This window comes from Notolepis coatsorum, assembly GCF_963971535.1.
Source record: "Notolepis coatsorum genome assembly, chromosome: 13".
NCBI lineage: Eukaryota > Metazoa > Chordata > Actinopteri > Aulopiformes > Paralepididae > Notolepis > Notolepis coatsorum.
The window spans coordinates 94,320,124-94,343,367 of NC_140177.1; the positions used below are offsets into that span (position 1 = coordinate 94,320,124).

The following is a 23,244-nucleotide window of genomic DNA, read 5'->3' on the forward strand; positions in this document are numbered from 1 at the left end:
CTTGTAGAAGTGGAGCAATCTACCATTTACTTAGGCATGTACCTTTAGGCAAAATTTCTGAAAATAGGGCTACAACTTAACAGGTTAAGAAAATATGGCTAGGGCTTAATATGTTAAGGCTCTTACAAAGACGATGTATAAACTCTGTATATCCTGTGCAGCAAATATATATCTTTTCACCCCAGCAAATACTCTGTATATTCTATGTATTACACTCCTATTACTGTATAATCTGTATATTCTATGTATTACGCTCCTATTACTGTATACTCTGTATATTCTATGTATTATGCTGCTATTACTGTATACTCTATATATTCTATGTATTATGCTGCTATTACTGCATACTCTGTACTAGGGATGAGTCCGAATCCAAATATGAATTTGGGAAAGCACAGATAATGAGGTGGACATTTAAGCATTACATCACACGCAGGAGTGTGTAATGAGAATTAGAGCATACCTAGGGGTGGTTGTTAGGCCCGAGGCCCAGCCGAGGGTCGTTAGACCCCCCTAGGCATGCTCTAATTCTCATAACACACGACTACAAGTGGTGTAATTAAGCATTACATCACGAGCAGGAGTGTGTTATGAGAATTAGAGCATGCCTAGGGGTGGTTGTTAAGCCTGAGGCACAGCCGAGGGTCGTTAGCCCCCCCTAGGCATGCTCTAATTCTCATAACACATGACTACAAGTGGCGTAATGACTTTTATACAATTGGTGCATTCATCCAACCTTATTGCTATACAATAAACACACATTAATTGAAGATGTATTGACAAAACCATTCGCAGAAAAAGTTGTCCCAAAAAAAAGAAAAAGTTGCCTCCGTGTGTAGAAGCAGCTCGGAGGTGCACTGTTTCAAGGCATGCCATCTAAGAATGAAGTGAGCGTGTGTTATTGGATTGATTGATTAATTGATTGATTGAACATTTTAAATCTTCAATTAATGTGTGTTTATTGTATAGCAATAAGGTTGGATGAATGCGCCAATTGTATAAAAGCCATTACACCACTTGTAGTCGTGTGTTATGAGAATAAGAGCATGCCTAGGGGGTCTAACGACCCTCGGCTATGCCTTGGGCCTAACAACCACCCCTAGGCATGCTCTAATTCTCATAACACACTCATGCGCGTGATGTAATGCTTAATTATACAATTGCCGCATTCATCCAATTCATCATTATCTCCAGCACCTATTGTGCCTGTGAAAACCAAACACATGCACCCACCTGCACGTGACCACGCCACTCCCATGCGTGCCTCTACAATAAGCAGGAAGTGGTCACGCTTACACCCTTCCTCATTATTTTCCAACTGCGGAAGCAGCTCATATGCACTTCAACCAGGTGGAACTTTGTTATGAAGCGTAGGGAGAAATTACGCAATGTTGGGCTTCGCCAGAAGTACGCCAACCCCCGGAACCTTCTCGGCACGTCCAGACAGAACAGCGGTCCTATCCTGTGTTTTCCTCGTCGTTTGACAGCGGACCGATGGGCTACGCAAGGCGCTTGGCAGTCGAGCCACGTCGCGCTCAGGTAGGACCTTTCGCCGATAGGCGTTGGTACTGGCATGTTTGATACTGCTCGTTGTCTCGTGAGACGACCGGGCGATGTATTGGCGCGGGGGGCTGGGTATTTGGATAAACGTGGTCATCATGACTCATTGTTGAATGTTTTTTCAAGTATCTTAGCGTGCGCAGCTGATGCTAATACTACAATGTTTGGGGCGCCGTTTCCCATGTACCCCGCCGGGGCTGTCTTCACTCTTCCCTCCTCTTAACCATTTCATTACTGACGGTCAATCGGTGTCTAATGTTGGGGGTTTAGCTAAGGCTTATTTACCCTTTACATGGGTGGATGGGCTGACGACAGGGCTCAGGGCAGGTGTGCATTTGTGAATCTATGAATTGAAAATGGGGGACCCTGATGTAGACAGGACAGACGTTTTCTCTGGTCTGCATCCCCTTAACAATTGTGTGTATTGGGCTAGCCCATTCTGCAATATGTTAATAAAGTTCATTCATTCATTCATTTATCCCTTACACGGGTGCACAGAGGTGCCGCAGTGGAGGTTATTGCATGACTACTAGTGGAGCAGTGCTTCACTAGTAATAGACTTTGGTTAGTAGCCGCCAGTGGTGTTCCGTGCTTAGTGAAGCAGGTGGCATCGGTCCTTTGCCCTGACATGGTGGAACGGTATCCCGCCCGGCCGACGCCAAGAGGCGAGTCGGCCCGGCAGGTGGCTGGTGGGCTGATGAATCTTATACCGCCGCAGTACAGAATTTAGCAGAAACTAACAACATTGCTCAATTGGCTGCTTTTCTGTCAAAAATGGTGTCGGGTGGTGGGGCCTTAGGGCCAGCCCACGTCAAAACCATTGTGCAAGGTTTTGAGGTTATTCAGCTTTTGACCCAGCCGCAAGCTATAACCGCAGGGAGGGCTAGGATGCTGTCAACGGTTATTCACAGGCATCTTTGGTTGGAGCAATCTCCCCTTGAGGAGGGGAGGGGTCTCCTCCTCAGGGCTCCCCTCTCCGCGGGTGGACCTTGGTCTGTCCATGGAGGCGCGGGCGGTATTTGACCTGGGCTCCACGCCGCCCCACACCGCGCAGCCAGAGGTGAGAGCACGGCCTTGCCAGCGGCGAGGCCCCCGGCCATGTTTCCCCCGCCTGAGATAGCCTGGACACAAAGAAAACAGGTGATCACAAGGCCGACAGCCTCGGCGGCCGAGGGATCGGCTATATTAGATGGGCACGCCCTAAAAAACCGTTGCCATCTAGCTGTGTCTAGCACACTCTCCGTTTACTCCCCCCCGCTACACTACGGGACTCAGGGCTCTGATTTGTCCCCTTTGGCTGCGGGCCGCGTTCTTCCAGTGAAGCGCAAGCGGCCCCACATTTCGCTTCTCATGGAGACAGGGGCTGACACCCAGTTGCTAGCTAGGCCTGGGTCTGTCTATGAGAATGCTGTGCTGTCAAGCGGCTCCCACACCACACGTCCTGCATCTGTGTTTGGTGAGCCTGGTGGTGTATCTGTCGACAGAGCAGGGATATTGTGCTTCAGGCGTTTCGCCCTCCTCCTCACGCTAGTGGGTTGGAGGCGAGCCTTCACCTGTCGTGTCCTGTCCGTGTGCTGGAGGTTTACCTTAGTTGCACGCGGGATCTCAGGGCTTCCGATCAACTGTTTGTTTGTTACGGTGGCCCTCGCGCGGGTAAGGCGCTGTCCAAGCAGCGCCTGTCACATTGGTTGTGCGAGGGAATTGCCCTTTGCTACACGTTGGCTGGACGGGTTCCCCCCGGGGGCGTCAGGGCACACTCCACTCGTGGTGTGGCGGCCTCTGCTGCCCTTTTGGGGGGGGCCTCGGTGGAGGACGTCTGCGCTGCGGCCTCCTGGTCCTCCCCGAGTCCTTTCGTTAGGTTTTACCTCATGGACATGACTGAGGGTTCTGTCTCCCAGGCAGTCCTGAGGTCCGGGACCTCTCCTGCATCCCGCCATCAGGTGGGCTAGCAGGAGTGTGTGGGTGTGGACCGCGGAGTGCTGTGTCACACCTTTTTCGCACATTGGTTGTAGTTGACTGCCTTCGTTAGGACGGGCGGGTGGACGGGACTCCCCTCCTCCCTGGAAGGGGCTTACGGGCCCTCAGGGGGTGCATTTGACGTGGCCACGCGTCCGCTGTGCCCTTTATCTCAGAAGGCAGAGCGAGACGCGATTGCCAGTATGAGATATAACGTAAGGTTATCCTATAACCCTAGTTATATGAATACTGGCTGAGCGTCTCGCTCTTCAGCGCCCTGAGGTCCCTTGGATGTTTTCCGCGTATGGAATTCGAACTTGGAAGGGTGTAAGCGTTACCACTTCCTGCCTATTGTAGAGGCACGCATGGGAGTGGCGTGGTCACTTGCAGGTGGGTGCATGTGTTTGGTTTCCACAGGCACAATATGTGCTGGAGATAATGATATCTCAGAAGGCAGAGCGAGACGATCAGCCAGTATTCATATAACTAGGGTTATAGGATAACCTTACGTTTCAAGGCATGCCATCTAAGAATGAAGTGAGCGTGTGTTATTGGATTGATTGATTGAAAATGTTATTACAGATAGACAGTGCTTACATCTTTATACAATTGCAGAATTTATCCAACCTATTGCTATACAATAAACACACATTAATTGAAGCATAATGGAGATTTATTCACAAAACCATCTGCAGAAAAAATAGGTTAAAAAAAAAGTCTTTGTTTTAGTTTTTTTAACCTACTTTTTATAGAAGCAGCTCGGATGTGCACTGTTTCAAAGCATCCCATCTAAGAATGAAATGAGCTTGTGTTATTGGAATGATTGATTGATTGATTGAACATTTTATTAATGTCCGCCTTGTTTCGAACTGGTTATGCTTTGGCCCTCTTTCGAACTCGGTTATGCTTAGAGTTTGGAATCAGGGCTGGTGGTCTATCGCCCTGCTCTAAAGATAAACTCTAAGCATAACCGACTTCGAAAGAAAGCCAAAGCATAACCAGTTTGAAACCACAAGGCTTCAAAGCATGCCGTCTAACAGTGAAGTGAGCGTGTGTTATTGGATTGATTGATTGATTGATTGATTGATTGATTGATTGATTGATTGATTGATTGATTGATTGATTGATTGATTGATTGAAAATTGTATTAACGTTTGCCTTGTTTCGAACTGGTTATACTTTGTCCCTCTTTCGAAGTCGGTTATACTTAGAGTTTGGAATCAGGGCTGGTGGTCTATCGCCCTGCTCTAAAGATAAACTCTAAGCATAACCAACTTCAAAAGAGGGCCAAAGCATAACCAGTTCGAAACAACAAGGCTTCAAAGCATGCCGTCTAACAGTGAAGTGAGCGTGTGTTATTGGATTGCTTGATTGATTGATTGAACATTTTAAGTGAAATTAGAGTGTCCTTTTGACGAATGGCATCTAACAACACACTTCGCACGATTTATATTTTGTTTAACAATGAGTCATGACCAACCAATTACATAATCCAATATTGTGTAAGCAACTAACACATTCCACGTGACAGAATAGTTTTTGAATGAGTTGTTATGACGCTATCAATACATCCTCCATTCATAAAGATTATTGTCCGCCATCTTGGTTTCATTCCTAAAACCACGAACGGCGGAGTGATTGTAATTCGGTTGTGGGCGGGTTCTGGGATCACGAGCGTGTGTTATGATAAATAACAACGACTAACTTGACTGTTTCAGCCAATCAGAATCGAGAAATTTGCATGCCATTGTATAAACATGTTTTTTTATATATTCATATTATTATTTGGGGATTTTTATTTTATGTTATGAACTACAAACTATCATTACACATGGGCAAAACAGAGTCCATTCTCTTCGGTTCAAATAACAAACTCAGCAAGACCGACGGCTTCTCAGTTACAGTGGGTGACAATATTGTCACAAGGAAAGAAGATATTACCTACCTGGGTTTCATCCTAGAGGCAAATCTTTCCTGTGACAAAATGGCATCCAATGTAATAAAAAAAGTCAACCAACGAACTCGATTCTTGTACCGGATCTCGTCACTGGTAAACAAGAATACCCTGAAGGCTATGGCAGGAGCACTCATTCAAGGGTACTACGACTATGCTTGCATCTCATGGTACCAAAGCACCTCAAATGCGCTAAAAACAAAATTACAAACATCTCAAAACAAACTGGTCAGACTACTGCTTGACCTCACTCCTAGAACCCACCTCACCCCTGCCCACTTTGACAACCTAGGATGGCTTAGAGTAGACAACAGAGTACAGCAACTTGCAATGGGCCTGGTCTACAAGATACACTACACGACCAAGGTACCCATGTACATGTCAAAATACTTCCCAAAGGTCAGTGAATACCACGATCACAACACCAGAGGGAGCTCCACAAATCATGTTAAACCCAGATTCGGCTCAAACAAGGGACTAAACACGTTTCGCAATTATGCCACATCAATGTGGAACGCCCTACCCAAAGCTGTAAAGGAATGTGATGCACTACCCACTTTCAAAAACACTCTTAAAAAACACATACGGGAGACTGCAATTCGAAACTGGCCCCTGTAAATGTCCTAACCCCCCCACCCCCCCCTAATAGACAGTCTCCTCCCCACCGCATGTATATATTCTCTCCCCACCGTATGTATACTTCTCTCCCACCCACCCCCTCCAAATGTACAGTCTCCTCCTCACCATATGTATATATTCTCTCCCCACCGTATGTATATTTTTCTCCCACCCACCCACCCCCTCCTAATGTACAGTCGCCTCCCCATCATATGTATATACTCTGTCAGGATCTATGGGTAACAGTACTGTATATTTGCATATCGTATAATGTCACAAATGTAACAGTACTAAATACCTGTATGTCATGTACAGTATGTCCCTATGCCATAAATGTCATGTATGTTATGTATGTCATAAATGTCACTATGAATTGAAAATGGGGGACCCTGATGTAAACAAGACAAACGTCTTTCTCTGGTCTGCATCCCCTTAACAATTGTGTGTATTGAGCCGTACTGTATTGTACCCATTCTGCAATCTGTTAAATAAAGTTTTCATTCATTCATTCATTCATTCATACAGTGATGCAGTGCTGTACCATTAGGACCTGTAAGACTGCCCGTTTCTTCATTTGGACCCCACGGAAATATCAGTAATCATATTTTTAAAGTCGTACGTCAAATGAGAAAAAAAAAACGCCAGGCGTTTTTACAAAATGCACATTTGCTGGATTTAACAGTCTATAAACTCAAGTTATTTGGCCCTAAATGAACCATAAGAACAATACATTCATTTTGGGACAGTGATGGCTTTTAGGACAGTGACAGAGAGACATGATTTCCTCGCCTTCCACGTCTGTCCTAAACACATTATACTGAAACAAAGCTATAGAGGGATCACTATCAGTTAAATTTAGTTAAAATTCAAATACCGGGATCAGTCTGACAGACCAGCATTTTCTAATTAACCATATGTTATTGTTTTAGCAGGGCTGAACTTGGACACGGAGGAAAGTAAAGTGAAGGAAGTGGGGAGAGAGAGAGAGAGAGAGAGAGAGAGAGAGAGAGAGAGAGAGAGAGAGAGAGAGAGAGCCAAAAGATAAATTGATTAGAGGAGTCAGAGGTTCTACCTGGCTGTGCTGTGTAAACACACCACTCCATGGGGAGCTGGAGGAGCAGTGGAAGGGACAAGAGGAGGGAGCTGGAGGAGCAGTGGAGGGACAAGAGGAAGGAGCTGGAGGAGCAGTGAAGGGACAAGAGGAAGGAGCTGGAGGAGCAGTGAAGGGACAAGAGGAAGGAGCTGGAGGAGCAGTGAAGGGACAAGAGGAAGGAGCTGGAGGAGCAGTGGAAGGGACAAGAGGAAGGAAGGAGCTGGAGGAGCAGTGAAGAGACAAGAGGAAGGAGCTGGAGGAGCAGTGAAGGGACAAGAGGAAGGAGCTGGAGGAGCAGTGAAGGGACAAGAGGAAGGAGCTGGAGGAGCAGTGTAGGGACAAGAGGAAGGAGCTGGAGGAGCAGTGAAGGGACAAGAGGAAGGAGCTGAAGAAGCAGTGAAGGGACAAGAGGGAGGAGCTGGAGGAGCAGTGAAGGGACAAGAGGGAGGAGCTGGAGGAGCAGTGAAGGGACAAGAGGGAGGAGCTGGAGGAGCAGTGGAAGGGACAAGAGGGAGGAGCTGGATGAGCAGTGGAAGGGACAAGAGGAAGGAAGGAGCTGGAGGAGCAGTGAAGGGACAAGAGGAAGGAAGGAGTTGGAGGAGCAGTGGAGCGACAAGAGGAGCAGTGGAGGAGCAGTGAAGGGACAAGAGGAAGGAGCTGGAGGAGCAGTGGAAGGGACAAGAGGAAGGAAGGAGCTGGAGGAGCAGTGAAGGGACAAGAGGAAGGAAGGAGTTGGAGGAGCAGTGGAGCGACAAGAGGAGCAGTGGAGGAGCAGTGAAGGGACAAGAGGAAGGAGCTGGAGGAGCAGTGAAGGGACAAGAGGAAGGAAGGAGCTGAAGGAGCAGTGGAAGGGACAAGAGGAAGGAAGGAGCTGGAGGAGCAGTGGAGGGACAAGAGGAAGGAGCTGGCGGAGCAGTGAAGGGACAAGAGGAAGGAGCTGGAGGAGCAGTGAAGGGACAAGAGGAAGGAGCTGGAAGAGCAGTGAAGGGACAAGAGGAAGGAGCTGGAGGAGCAGTGGAAGGGACAAGAGGAAGGAAGGAGCTGGAGGAGCAGTGGAAGGGACAAGAGGAAGGAGCTGGAGGAGCAGTGAAGGGACAAGAGGAAGGAGCTGGAGGAGCAGTGAAGGGACAAGAGGGAGGAAGGAGCTGGAGGAGCAGTGAAGGGACAAGAGGAAGGAGCTAGAGGAGCAGTGAAGGGACAAGAGGGAGGAGCTGGAGGAGCAGTGAAGGGACAAGAGGAAGGAGCTAGAGGAGCAGTGAAGGGACAAGAGGAAGGAGCTGGAGGAGCAGTGAAGGGACAAGAGGAAGGAGCTGGAGGAGCAGTGAAGGGACAATAGGAAGGAAGGAACTGGAGGAGCAGTGGAGGGACAATAGGAAGGAAGGAGCTGGAGGAGCAGTGAAGGGACGATAGGAAGGAAGGAGCTGGAGGAGCAGTGGAAGGGACAAGAGGGAGGAAGGAGCTGGAGGAGCAGTGAAGGGACAAGAGGAAGGAGCTAGAGGAGCAGTGAAGGGACAAGAGGAAGGAGCTGGAGGAGCAGTGAAGGGACAAGAGGAAGGAAGGAGCTGGAGGAGCAGTGGAGGGACAAGAGGAAGGAAGGAGCTGGAGGAGCAGTGAAGGGACAAGAGGAGCAGTGGAGGAGCAGTGGGGTCCGCCAGGGGGCGCAGGGGGTCCGCCAGACCACAGATGATTTGAGTTTTTTTTTTTATTTTTTTTTTCATAGAAATATTAATTAGCATATTTTTATCATCAGAAGCATGAATAGTCTCTCCACTACAATAAAAAATAAAGATAAATAAATAAACATCTAGACATGATTTTTGAACGTTAACAGTAGGCTACCGGGTAGCCGCTAAAACGCGAATCAGTTGACTGTATCACTTTCTGTAGCTAGCCTAGCACGCTAGTTAACTTTCTCGGCTCGTCTGCAGTCAGCCGCCAGAGTTGAAAATGTGTGACAAACGAAAAGGAGATGACGGCAGCTCATCTGCAAAAAAAGTTAGAACCTACAGCAATCGCGAAAATTACATCACCATGGGCTTCACTGAGGGACCAGACAAACGACCTGAGTGTGTGATTTGTGGAGAAAAGTTGGCAAACCTGAGCCTGAAGCCCAGCAAGCTGAAGAGACATCAGGCGTCTAAGCACCCAGAAACCATTGGGAAGGATCCAGACTTTTTTCGGAGGAAAGAACAGTCTCTCAAGGCGAACAAGCCTGTTGATGTTAGAGTAGCGTGGAGCAGGGGTGGCAGTGATTTACAGAAGGCTACCAAAGCCTCCTTTGAGTGTTCGCTTTTAATTGCAAAAGCAAAGAAACCGCACAATATTGGCGAGCAGCTCATCAAACCAGCCTGCATCAAAATGGTTTAGAAACTGTGCGGCCCACAGGTGGCGGATAAACTAAAATCAGTACCACTCTCGAACAATGTAGTGAAAGACCGAATTGATAAGATGTCAAGTGATTGCGAGCAGCAGCTGTCAGAAAAGCTTAGAAAGGGTCCATTTGCCATACAACTTGATGAAACTACAACTGTCGCAGATGAGGCTGTGCTCATCGTTTATGTGCAATATATCTAAAATGAGGATCTGAAGCAGGACATTCTCATGTCAGTCAACCTTACTACCACCACTCGAGGTGAGGATATTTTTACTGCAGTGGATTCTTACTTCATTCAACATAAATGCAAACCGTTCACCATTAGGGCCTGATTTGAGAGGATGAATACAGGATTTGAATATTGGCCAACATTTTGAAATACATATGGTGCAAGATATTTGTTGATTGAAGGCACAAGTCAAAGAAGCATAGTGGGTTTAATTATGATGCATATGCCTGTGTATAAGCAGTTTGTTATTAAAATGACAAAAAAAAAGTATTAAAATGACAAAAAAAAGTATTTTATGGTATTTTATTAGGAGGGGGGTCCAGTAATTTCATCAGAGATGTTTGGGGGTCCCTGGGGGAAAAAAGGTTGGGAACCCCTGATCTAGCTAATATAGAGGCCCCATATCCTGCGGATCTAGGTTCTGGTGTATATAATCTATTCATATATTCTAATCTGTCAGACCACCAGCTCGTAGGGGGTTCATACGTTCCTCTATTATCTACGGTACAATTCAAGGGGACATATGGAGATTTGATAAACATACGTAATGATCGCGTGCATTATTCGTGTTAGGGTTTGAAACCGACCTCAAACGCACGGCACAGACAGGTAGTTCAGAGTTAGCCAAATACTAGGGCGTATTTATTTACAGAGTCAAAAAGGAGTCAAGTAACAATTTCGAAACAACAAAAAAGGAGACTGCCTTCGGCAGAGTTATCTGCGGCTCTGCAGATCCTCTTGGTGTTAGAGGTGGGGAATCAGCGTTGACGCCGTAGCGGCTCTGCAGATACTCCCAGCTTCAACTCGAGGTGGAAACGGAGAGAGAGAGAGATATCAATAACAGTACACAGAGGCAGTGCAGTTCCCTCCTCCCTTAGCTGAGTCCAGAACAAACAAAAATGATAATCTTCAGTGTTCTCCACAACACACAATTTAGCGGAGTCCAGTGCAAACAAAAATGATACTCTTCAGTGTTCTTCAAACACACAAAACAGATAATCCAAAAAGGGTTTGGTTCCAACTCACCAAAGCGCAAACGCGTAAAGCGGGCAACGAGGCGCAGCTCCAAAACGGAGCAACAAGGTATTCACCAGCGGCAATCCAAAGATGTCCTGGAGGGAAAGTAGACGAGGCACAGCAACGGGGGGAAAGCAGGCAGAAGCAGAAGTATTCAAAACGACCCGACATCGATTGAAAGAAGGTCCCAGTATAAGAAGCCTCTGGGGCGCTAATCACAAACTATGACAGGTGCGTGCTGGAATTGATACTTGCTCCAGAAGCGTGTGGCGGGGAATGCACCAATCAACACAGTACCTTAAAGGAGCGTGTGGCGGGGAACGAACCAATCCTCACAGTACCCCCCCCCTCCACGGGAGCCACCCGGCGACCAGCCCGACCCGGCTCGTTCGGATGGGCACGATGGAAGTCGGTGATCAGGCCGGGGTCCATGATGAGCTGGCGGGAGACCCAGCTCCGTTCATCCGGGCCGTATCCCTCCCAGTCCACCAGGTACTGGAACCTCCGACCCCGCCGTCGAACGCCCATCAACCGGCGGACCTGCCACTGGGGGTGTCCGTCCACCATCTCGGGAGGAGGCGGGTCGGGAGCAGGAGGCATCAGGGGACTGAGAGAGACAGGCTTAACCCGGGACACATGGAAAACGGGGTGAATGCGCATGGACGCAGGAAGCTTAAGACTCACCGCCACCGGACTGAGCACCTTCAGAACCTCAAAAGGACAGACGAACCGGGGGTTAAGCTTCTTGGCCGAGGACCGAAGCGGAAGGTCCTTTGCGGACAGCCACACCCTCTGCCCAGGGTGGTACGTCTGCGCAGGGACCCGGCGCCGGTCGGCCCCACGACTGGCGCGCTCCGATAACCGGAGCAGCGCAGTCCTGGCGATCTCCCAGACCCAACAGCACCGGTCGAGATGCTCCTGTACGGAGGGAACTGCCACCTCCGACTCCTGTGCAGGGAAAAGAGGGGGTTGGTAGCCCAGGGATATTTCAAAAGGTGAGAGGCCGGTGGCGGAACTGACCATGGAGTTGATGGCGTACTCGACCCAGGGAAGGAAACGGCTCCAAGAAGCAGGTTTCTCGACAGCCACACACCGAAGAGCAGACTCCACGCTCTGGTTCATCCTCTCCGTTTGTCCGTTAGTCTGGGGATGATAACCAGAGGAAAGACTGACCGTTGCCCCCAATCCCTTGCAGAAAGCCCGCCATACCTGGGAAGTGAACTGGGGCCCCCGGTCCGAGACGACATCCTGGGGAAACCCATGGAGGCGGAACACGTGGCGTGTCAGGAGGTCCGCCGTCTCGGCCACCGAGGGAAGCTTGGGAAGGGCCACGAGGTGAACCCCCTTGCTGAACCGATCCACCACAGTCAGTAGGCACGTGTTCCCCTGGGAAGAAGGAAGTCCCGTGACGAAGTCCAACGCCACATGGGACCAAGGGCGGCTCGGAATGGGAAGCGGCTGCAATAGCCTGGAGGGCGCCTGGTGGGAGGCCTTGCTGCGGGCGCAGACCGCGCAGGCCAGTACGAACTCCTTGACGTCGTTCCTCATGGTGGGCCACCAGAATCGACGAGCCAGGAAGGAGAACGTGCGATGAACGCCTGGGTGGCAGGCGAACTGGCTGGTATGGCCCCACTGGAGGACCCGGGACCGGACTGAGTCGGGGACGAAGAGGCGATGAACCGGTACATTGCCTGGAGCGCGATGGAAGCGTAGGGCACGCCTTACCACCCCCTCGATGCCCAAGGTGACCACTCCCACCACCCTGCCCTCTGGGAGGATGGGAGTCGGGTCCTCAGTGGTTGGAGCCCCCTTGGAGTGTAACCAGGACAGGGAGTCGGCCTTCGTGTTGCGGGAACCAGGGCGAAACGTCAGCGAGAAGTCGAACCGACTGAGGAAGCTGGCCCATCTTGCCTGCCGGCCATTGAGGCGCTTGGAAGCACGGATATACGTCAAGTTCTTGTGGTCCGTCCAAATGGTGAATGGCTCCTCGGCCCCCTCTAGCCAATGACGCCACTCCTCCAAGGCAGCCACAACCGCCAGCAGCTCCCGATTGCCGATGTCATAGTTCCTCTCGGCAGGGAGGAAACGACATGAGTAGAAGGTGCACGGATGTACCTTCTGGTCCGTTGCCGACCGCTGAGATAAGATAGCCCCTAGTCCGGTATCCGAGGCGTCCACCTCTATGATGAACTGTCTCTTGGGGTCTGGCTGGAGCAAGACTGGGGCGGTAGTGAACCTCCTCTTGAGGGAGCGGAACGCAGCACCCGCCACTGGGGACCAGTCGAACGGCAGGGCGGGAGAGGTTAGCCTGGTAAGTGGTTCCGCCACCTGGCTGTAGTTCCGGATGAATCTTCGGTAGAAGTTGGCGAACCCGAGGAAGCTCTGTAACTCCTTCCGAGAGGTGGGTTCCGGCCACTCCTCCACGGCCCGGATTTTGCGAGGGTCAGCCCGGGTCAAGCCTCTCTCCACGATGAAGCCCAGGTAATCGACGGAGTCGGAGTGAAATCGGCACTTCTCTGCCTTGACGAAGAGCCGATTGTGGAGGAGGCGCTCCAGCACCCGTCGGCCATGCTGGAAGTGTTCCTCGAGGGTCTTAGAGAAGATGAGGATGTCATCTAGGTATACCACCACAAACTCCTCCAGCATGTCACGAAGGACGTCATTCATGAGCGCCTGGAATACCGCCGGAGCGTTGGTGAGGCCGAACGGCATTACCAGGTACTCATAGTGGCCCCTGGGAGTCTTGAAGGCGGTCTCCCACTCATCGCCCTCTCGGATACGGACCAGATGGTAGGCACTCCGGAGGTCCAGCTTGGTAAAGACGGTAGCCTGGGTGAGAGGCTCGAAGGTGGAGTTCATGAGAGGAAGAGGGTACTTGTTCTTAATGGTGATCTCGTTGAGCTGGCGATAGTCGATGCAGGGTCGAAGGTCTCCGTCCTTCTTCCCAACAAAGAAGAAACCAGCCGCCACAGGGGAGGAGGAAGGCCGAATGAGGCCTGCTTCCAAGGACTCAGAGATATATCGATCCATCGCTGCCTTCTCAGGGACGGTCAGACTGTAGAGGCGGCTGTCGGGAAGGGGAGCCCCTGAGCGAAGGTCGATGGCACAGTAGTAAGGCCGGTGAGGCGGAAGGGCCTGAGCCCGGGACTTAGTGAAAACCTCCTCGAGGTCGTGGTACTCGGGGGGTATAGTCGAGAGGTCCGGAGGCGGCTCACGAAGGGGGCTCCGGGGCGATGGACAGGACGCCGCCTGAAGACACTGGGCATGACAGGCGGAGCTCCACCCCCTGATGGTACCGGAGGACCAGGCGATGTGGGGCTCATGCAGCGCGAGCCAGGGCCTGCCCAGGACTACTGGGACAAGAGGAGATCTGGTGATGAAAAACTGGAGTCTCTCAACGTGGTTACCAGCAATGGTGAGAAGGACTGGACAGTTGCATTGAGTGATGTCAGCCAGGCGGTGTTGGTCCAACGCGAACACCTCCAAGGGTCTCACGAGGTCCTCTAGCGGAATGTTGGCCTGGGTAGCAAACTCGAAATCCAGGAAACTCTCGTCAGCACCCGAGTCGATGAGTGCCTCCACCGTCGCCCGTTGGTCCGCCCAGGCCAGGGTGACGCTCATCAGACGACTAGGTGGTGCACGGTTCTGGGAACGAGAAAAGCGGCTCACCAGGATCTCCCGGGGTCCCGGCGAGCCTGGTCTTTTGGCCGGGTGGGGCAGTTGGAGATACGGTGCCCATCCCGGCCGCAGTAGAGGCAAAGGCCGGACCTGAACCTTGGCACTCGTTCAGCCGGGCTAAGGTGAGAGCGTCCCAGCTGCATGGGTTCCTCCTTGGGCACCGAACGGGAGGGGAAGGAACCACCAGTTGTGGTGGAAGCACGACGGACCGCAGTACCGTCACGAGTGCGGGGGGTCTGGGGAACCTCTGGAGGTCCCAGTCGGGCTCTCTCACGCCTTCTCTCCCGGAGGCGTCCGTCGATGCGAATGGCGAGGCTGAATAGGTCCTCGAGGGACTCCGGTTCCTCACGGGTCGCGAGCTGGTCCCTTACAGCGTCGTTGAGCCCCCTCATGAAGGTGAGACGAAGCGCTTGGTCGTTCCAACCGCTCTCCGTTGCCGCCAGTCTGAACTCCAGCACGTAGTCGGTGACCCCGCCACTGCCCTGCCGGAAGGTGCCCAACCGAGCTCCTGGGTCCTGGCCACGGGCTGGGTGGTGGAAAACCCTGCGGAGCTCTGCCACGAAGTCTGGGTAGGAAAAACAGAAATCAGCCCCCATTGCCCAGGAGGCAGTAACCCACTGTGCTGCCCGGCCTGAGAGCAGGTTAGTCATGTAAGCCACTCGGGCTCCCTCTGAAGTGAATCGGCTGGGTTGATGAAGAAAAACCAACTCACATTGCATGATGAATGTGGCACAATCCTCGAAGTTACCATTGAACAACCGTGGTTCGGAGAGACGGGGCTCCCGAGGTGCGGGATTGGGAGGCGCAGGGCCTGCCACGGCTGCGGGTGGTGCTCTGGCCGAGACTCCTGAAGCAGGTGGGGTTACAAGCAGGGCGTTAAATGCGTCACTCAGAGGTCGCAATTGGTGAAGAATATCAGCCTGCTGATTACCCTGGGCTGTCTGCAGGGTAGCCAGAGAGCCAAGGGACTCCTGAATAGGCAGGACCTGGGCTCGGAGCTCCTGTACAGCAGCCGCAGCCGCACCTAACTGTAGGCTGTGGTCGTTGGTTAATTCAATCTGGACCGCCAACGCGGTTCTGACTCTGTCTGTGTCGGCTGAGGTCGACATGGTCGGGTCGTAATGTTAGGGTCTGAAACCGACCTCAAACGCACGGCACAGACAGGTAGTTCAGAGTTAGCCAAATACTAGGACGTATTTATTTACAGAGTCAAAAAGGAGTCAAGTAACAATTTCGAAACAACAAAAAAGGAGACTGCCTTCGGCAGAGTTATCTGCGGCTCTGCAGATCCTCTTGGTGTTAGAGGTGGGGAATCGGCGTTGACGCCGTAGCGGCTCTGCAGATACTCCCAGCTTCAACTCGAGGTGGAAACGGAGAGAGAGAGAGATATCAATAACAGTCCAACAGTACACAGAGGCAGTGCAGTTCCCTCCTCCCTTAGCTGAGTCCAGAACAAACAAAAATGATAATCTTCAGTGTTCTCCACAACACACAATTTAGCGGAGTCCAGTGCAAACAAAAACGATACTCTTCAGTGTTCTTCAAACACACAAAACAGATAATCCAAAAAGGGTTTGGTTCCAACTCACCAAAGCGAAAACGCGTAAAGCGGGCAACGAGGCGCAGCTCCAAAACGGAGAAACAAGGTATTCACCAGCGGCAATCCAAAGATGTCCTGGAGGGAAAGTAGACGAGGCACAGCAACGGGGGGAAAGCAGGCAGAAGCAGAAGTATTCAAAACGACCCGACATCGATTGAAAGAAGGTCCCAGTATAAGAAGCCTCTGGGGCGCTAATCACAAACTATGACAGGTGCGTGCTGGAATTGATACTTGCTCCAGAAGCGTGTGGCGGGGAATGCACCAATCAACAAAGTACCTTAAAGGAGCGTGTGGCGGGGAACGAACCAATCCTCACAATTCGAGGGTATCAAAAACCGATATAAACACTATTCAAATCGAAATCAAGACAGACACGGACCAGTTAGTTGATTTTACGTATGGGAAAGTGATAGTAAAATTACATTTTAAGCCTTTGGACATAAGCGTGTAATAAAAAAAAAGATATGGACCCACACATCCATCCTAACCGTTTCGTTAATTATTATGTAAATCAGGTGGGACACGGCTTAGCTGGATTTGCAGGGGCACCGGTGCAATACGGTCGTGGGATAGGGTCTATCTTCTCCAGATTATTCAAATTTGTTATGCCTTTTCTTAAAACAGGTATTAACATAGCTAAACTCCATTTTATTTTATTTTTTATTTTTTCACTCAATACCCAAAAGGTTTCGTCGTACCGTCAGAGTATAACCTTCTTTTATCGTAAACCACTCTGACCTTCTTCAAGACGTTGGCGTTAGAAAGAGATACATCTTTTTTACATCTGTTTATATTGAACTGGGGTGCGTAGAGGATCTGGTCAGGTGATGAAGGGTCACGTGTTAGATAATGTTCGAATAAATTACACATAGACCCAAATGAAACCGTTCTGCAGCTATCATAAGTCTGGGTTATCCCCTTAGCTTTCAAGACAACATTATCTTGGTTTGTACGATAGGCGTATGATTTGGGTCCACAAGTTACCCAATCGATGATAGATTCGCCCGGTCGTAGCACGCTAGTCAGCTCGCCTAGATAGGAACCTAAGGGTAAACTCTTACCGTCCTTATCTGTCTTATAAATCACACTATCTGTGTCATGATATAAAACATTTTCGCCAAGTTTATGCAGATAGTTATACAGATGCATACGACCATAGCCTGTCACAAAGGATGCTATGAAAATATTGGTATTTCTTTGACTGAGAAGATGACGCTCCGTATAACACCACTGTACTAATGCTACGTCATCATTAAGGAATGAAAAGTACTTGACATCATATTCTTCAGAGAATAACAGTTTGAAGAAGTCTGCAGGGTCTCTTGACAACACAGTGTTTGTTAAATTAGAGCGTTGAGCAAATTTACCCCAAAAATAATTCAACATCAATTTGAACAGACACCTTTTTGCGGGGTTCGATATGATTGAGGCCTTATCTAACAGTATCCCTTCCCGGCTATGGTATTCAGCTATATATCTATCTTTATCAACCTCAGTGATCACGTCCGAGGGGTAAGCGCTCGCTTCGGTCTTCCCCTTCAAAAAAGCTTTAATGTACAAGCCAAAGATATCGTTACTACGTTCAGGGAAATCCCATACTTGGTGGATTTCTGCTACGCGATAGCCTAGCTCTATAGCTTTGTTTAACTCTGGGGTAAACCATACACCTGTTAACGAGCGTTCTACATCAGTGTGGAGACAATCACTATCCTGATTGTTTGCGAGAGCGCACGTTCGACACAATGGGAATAGGAGTTTACCGTTTCCTCTATAAGGGAGTACCGGGAAGTATAATTCCCTCGGAGGAATTACAGTTGCTTTGATCAGTCCAAAATAAGTGTTTAGGTCCTTGAAATCACTGCGTATAATAACTGGATGGCCTGTAGGGTAAAAATACTCTGAACTTCGCATAACGTGGGGATATAAAGAGCACACATCGTTATACGATATTGTCTCATCGGCTGTAGTTGTGTAACGTAATCTAATAGCGGATGTGCGTCCTCCGTACAAAGCATCTCTAGGATCAAAACATTCCTCTGTCAGACTGTACGGGTATTGTTTAAGGAAAAATTGAAGTTGTACTTCTGTATCTTTCAAAACTTTCCAATCATGTTCCCACATCACAGTTGTTTCGATGCCGTACGTGGCTTTTAAAGCATCTATCTTAGCTAAACTATCTGTATACATTTCTCCATACAGTTTACGGGTCAAAGGATTCAAATCATGAGCCTTGTAACATGTTGTACAGCCGTGGAAGAAGCAGCCGTAAAATTCAAAAGCGCGTTTCTCTAGGCCGTTGTCATGATATCCGTCTAGATAGTACGACCCGACATGTGTTTCACCACCATTCAAAGCATGTTTTATGGAAATAGCATGTTTTTTAGACATGTATTCGAGCCATTGTATGGCAGCACTAGAGTAACATTTCCGACTTTTATAATTGTTTGGATCTGGTACGGCTAAAGTGTTTGCTTTTAGATATTTTGTTTTGAAAACTCGTAAGCAGGCCGATGCTATGGTGATAGATTGAAAGGGGTCGACCGATGTTTCTTTAATGAAATCCTCCCGAAATTTCAGACATCCTTGGCTGAGTATATCCACATCGTTGGTGCAGTAACGTAGCGCCTCTAATGCAAAATTAAAAACACCTGTCTTAACGCTATCGTACCAAAGAAAAAATGTCGCTCTTTCTAACGTGGACATTCCATCAGGGTTATAGCACTCGGGTGCTGGATAGCGACCTATGTAGTTAAGGTTGTCTAGAGAGCTAAATGAATGGGGAAAATACCCTTTCATTTGATCCGTGAATCCCATCGCGGAGGGCAATTGACTTAATTTCATTGGTAAAAAGGAAACCGAGTCGATATAGCGTTGTTGAAATGTTTTATCGTTTAAACATAGGATTTTACTACCTTGTGTGATTAGATCGGGGGTTAATCCATCTTTAACCATCGGATTTAAGACTAGATAGCTATCGAAACCGCGACTATTATGGGCAATGAAGGTGTGACGTGCAAAGCGGGGTTTTCGAAAATGCTTAAGAAATTGTTTAACGCAGTCAGGCCCTTTCCAAGAGTCCTTACGATTATTAATTTGACTACAAATGAGATACGGCACATGCCTGTTATTGCAGTCCACAAATGATTCAATATCGTAAAACACTATGTGGGGTTTGGGCTTCGTCTCGACGGGTAATGTTTTGAAATAACATTTATGATCACGTTTGGCTGTCTCGTCAGGTAAAGGGTCCTTACATGTGTAACAGGAAGCCATCCTGCACACGTGTTCTTTTGGTTTCAAGGCCGCAATGTAGACGATCTCACCACATTTTTCACATTTTTTATTGGCGTCGCAAACAGATCGTTGTTTTAGCGCTGTCGCACGCTTTGCTTTGTGCTGGTCATAACAGAAAGACGATTGACAAATCCGATTGCAATCTTTACATTTCCGTAACGCTTTTGGCACTGTATGACAATCGACGTGGTGACATATGGAACAGGTAGTCTTACAGGCGTGTCCACCTTTACGCGTGTACCCCGCATAACACCCCGGACACACGTACTGTGTGCCTAGAAAAGCCTGCAGTCTTGTTATTCCGTAGTAATGCCCGGAATGTAGCAAGAGATGGAGAGCGGGCTCCGATCCTTCAAACCCTGAATTATAATGCGAGAAACCTTTAACATCTCGAAAGAATACAACTATTGAACGATTTAAAACCCTCTCAAAGCGTTGTATATCGGCAGGGGAGGAAATTAGGCCACTTTACTGGCCAAATGCTGGTATTTTTTACGTTTGGCTGGTAAAAAAAATCAGATACCCGCCAGTTGGCTGGTAAGCCAAAAAGTTTGTTTCCTCCCCTGCTGGCGAGTATACAAAAAAATAAAACATTCTGCAATCACTGCACTGGCAAACGGTGCGCGTCTTCTGAGTGTTCGCTTTAGTTGACAGTGCCACGAGAGCACTGCACAAGACCACCCGCGGACATATAATGTTTAATAAACGTTTGCGCAGTACTGGCCAACCCGCGGACATATAATAATAAAAGTCCCGCGGTACTAGGCTAGCCATCAGGAGCACTCGCAAACAGATAACGTTAAACACAGCAGAAGATGGAAAACAGACAGACTGACCAACGGGGAACTGCATCCAACCCTAGTACAACCCTCGAGTATAAGTTACTAAGGACACATTTAAATCACAGAGGTGTAATGTTAGTCTACTGGAACTGTATACAGTGGTTAGCTTCTAGTTAGCGTTTTAGCTATAGCTGCTTGCTAGCTAACGTTAGCCCCGTGTGCTCAAAGCAGCCAGCTAGGTGTATCTGTTATGACTATAATGTTTCCAAAAAAGCACCGGACTACGACGTAAGGTTAGACATTTTATTTCATGCTCAAAAGCCCCTGGCTTGCACATCGCAGTCACGAAAGGGGCTAGCTCAACCAGTGCACTGTGCACAACAGCACACCAACCCAACTGACGTTACCACAACACTTGACGGTACTTCACAGCACTGTCGTAAGACCACCGTGCTGTCTTAAAGGCACAGTGTGCCTACCCAGATGCATACACAACATTGACACGGCTTGACATACAAAGAAGTAATTATCACAATTAGCGATTTTTTTTGTCTGGTAAAAAATCTGTTTGGCTGGTAAAAAAAATCAGATACTCGCCAGTTGGCTGGTAAGCCAAAAAGTTAGTTTCCTCCCCTGTATATCGGTGAAACTCACACCTCCTTCAGGAAGATCTGCAAGTGTGTGTAAATCATTGCCTTTTTGGTATGCAATATCCTGATTTATAGACGGGTCTAAGAGTAATGCAACATTCGTGGCAAAGCATTGTTGATCGTCGGGGTTTGTTATGATGTTTAAGCAACAACGTTTCTTGGCGAGGACATTTTTCTTCTGACCCCTTCCCCCGTAGGCACGTGTGCGATCTGGGCCATCAGTTGTAAGGTTGTATCTGCGAGTAATGCTTGATTTGATTGCACTATCTGCTCGAGTATCAGGTAGAATTCATCAAGACTTGCACACAGTCACCTATTAACGAAACCTGTATAAAGTCTCCATCTGTTGTCTCGCTCTCGATTCTACTTAGAATGCGCTCCATGGTATCCGTAATATTATTATGGAATGCAGCGTAGTCTGGTACACCCTTCGTGGGGTTTAAGTTAAAATGTTCTCTCAACTCTATTGTGAGGTTTTGTCCGCTGCTCACCTACTTGCTCTGTTCCTTTAAGCCTACTCGCTCTGTTCCTTTAAGCCTACTCGCTCTGTTCCTTTAGTTTTCTGTTAATCAATTGCATTCTCCCCACCCTCGCGTTCGTTTGCTCTCAGCAGCCACACCCTTGGACTACCTGTCATTATGTGTTTGATTGGTCTGGTGCCAAACACACACTTCTAGTTCGATTATCAATTACCTCCCGCACCTGATGTGTATTCTAATTAGCACCCCTGTGGGCTTTAAGTACCTCGCTCTTCCCCTCTAGCCTTGTCGGGTCGTCCCTTATCATTCCGTATCATATCTCTATCACCTAACTCCTTCGGGAGGTTCTCTGTCTGTTATGCTGTTTTCATCTCCGGCGTGAGATGCGCTCTAGCCTTCGCCTCCTGTCGCCGTTTGCCTGGAAGGAGACACTGGACTGCGCTCTCTAAACTTCCACGGGAGGTATTCCAGTGTTCCACTTCAGACCTCCGCGCAGCAGACGCCCAGACGCGCATCCAGACCTCCGCGCAGCAGACGCGCTCTTCACTCCAGACGCGCATCGCTTCCTAATACTCTACGGGAGGATGCGTCTCTCCGAGCCGGCGTGCTCTTCCGCGCAGACGGGCTCTTCACTCCAGACGCTCATTCAGACGCACTCCAGATGCGTCATCCGTACCGGCGCGTACTCCAAGCAGTCGCGCACCCCTCAGACCTCCGCGCCAGATGCGCCCTCCGTACCGGCGCGTACTCCAAGCAGTCGCGCACCACTCAGACCTCCGCGCCAGATGCGCCCTCCGTACCGGCGCGTACTCCAAGCAGTCGCGCACCACTCAGACCTCCGCTTGGACAACCCGTTCCCCGTGGCGACGCGCTCGCCCTGTTGATCCTGCTCTCTTTACGCACAGCGCCTGGGTGAGTTTTGCAAGACTGTTGTGGTAAATTCCCACAGACTTTCTACAATAATTTGAGGTTATTGTAGTACAATACAATGAGATTGATTATCTGGAAGGAGGAGGAAGGGATCATACTTGATAGAATTGTTGGTCTCCTCATCTGACTTAGCAGATGAGGAATAAAACGTGTACGCCAGACAAACCAGAACTGTAGTTCAACTCAGCTGATTTATTTGAGCCAGGGCCAAGAGTGAATAAAAGGTTGCCTTTCACATACAAAAGATTATCAGAGAACATTAACAGGGCTGTCTGTGTACAGAAATATCACAATCAGGTTTGCATCTCAAACCTCAATAATGTACATAAAACAGTCACTTGGTCAACATAATCTGAACATACATTAACCATACTGCACACATTATACATGAGTAAATCTGGTTTCAGACATTAAGCTTAAACAACAAATGGTGTTTCCCATGTATTTACTCACATAAAATGCAAACAGCACAGCAGTCTCTCGATGGTGGAAGGGTGGAGCCGCAGACCCCTGGGGTTGGTTCGGTCTGGGCTCCTGAACTACCATTTTGTGTCCTCTTATATACTCTAATTTCTAGCCAATAATAGCTTTACATAATACAGTTGGTCCGTGGGCGTCTTCTGTGAGCGGTCTCCTGTGGGCGCTGGCAGCCCCTCCCCCCTGGGTTGTGGCGACGTGATGGGACAGCGGTGGCCCCCGTTGATGTGATCTTTTGCTGAGATGAAGGGGCCTGTCTTGTCTCACGAGGGGGGGTGTGACATGATGTCCTCTGGTGGGGGGGTGTGAATACACTTTGACCCTTTGGGCCAAATTACCATACAGTACTAATCTGATCACATAGTGGGGGTGGGGAATAGCTCTCTGTCACCCCTGTTTCACCCATATTTAGCACTGAAAACCCACTCTGTTAGTTGGCAGAGTAGCTGTGATGATCTCTAAGTATTCACACATATTATTTATGAAATTCAACTCAATATTTACCACACTGTCTTTGACCCAATTCGTTTTTCGTGTGTTTAAGACACTGAAG

The 23,244-nt window shown here is 49.0% G+C and overlaps 1 protein-coding gene across 1 annotated transcript in view; it reads right to left on the reverse strand.

The window, feature by feature from the left end:
- LOC311239439 (cadherin-18-like) overlaps positions 1-23,244 on the reverse strand; it is a gene marked incomplete at both ends in the record, with an annotated part of 794,617 nt that overhangs the window by 113,264 nt on the left and 658,109 nt on the right.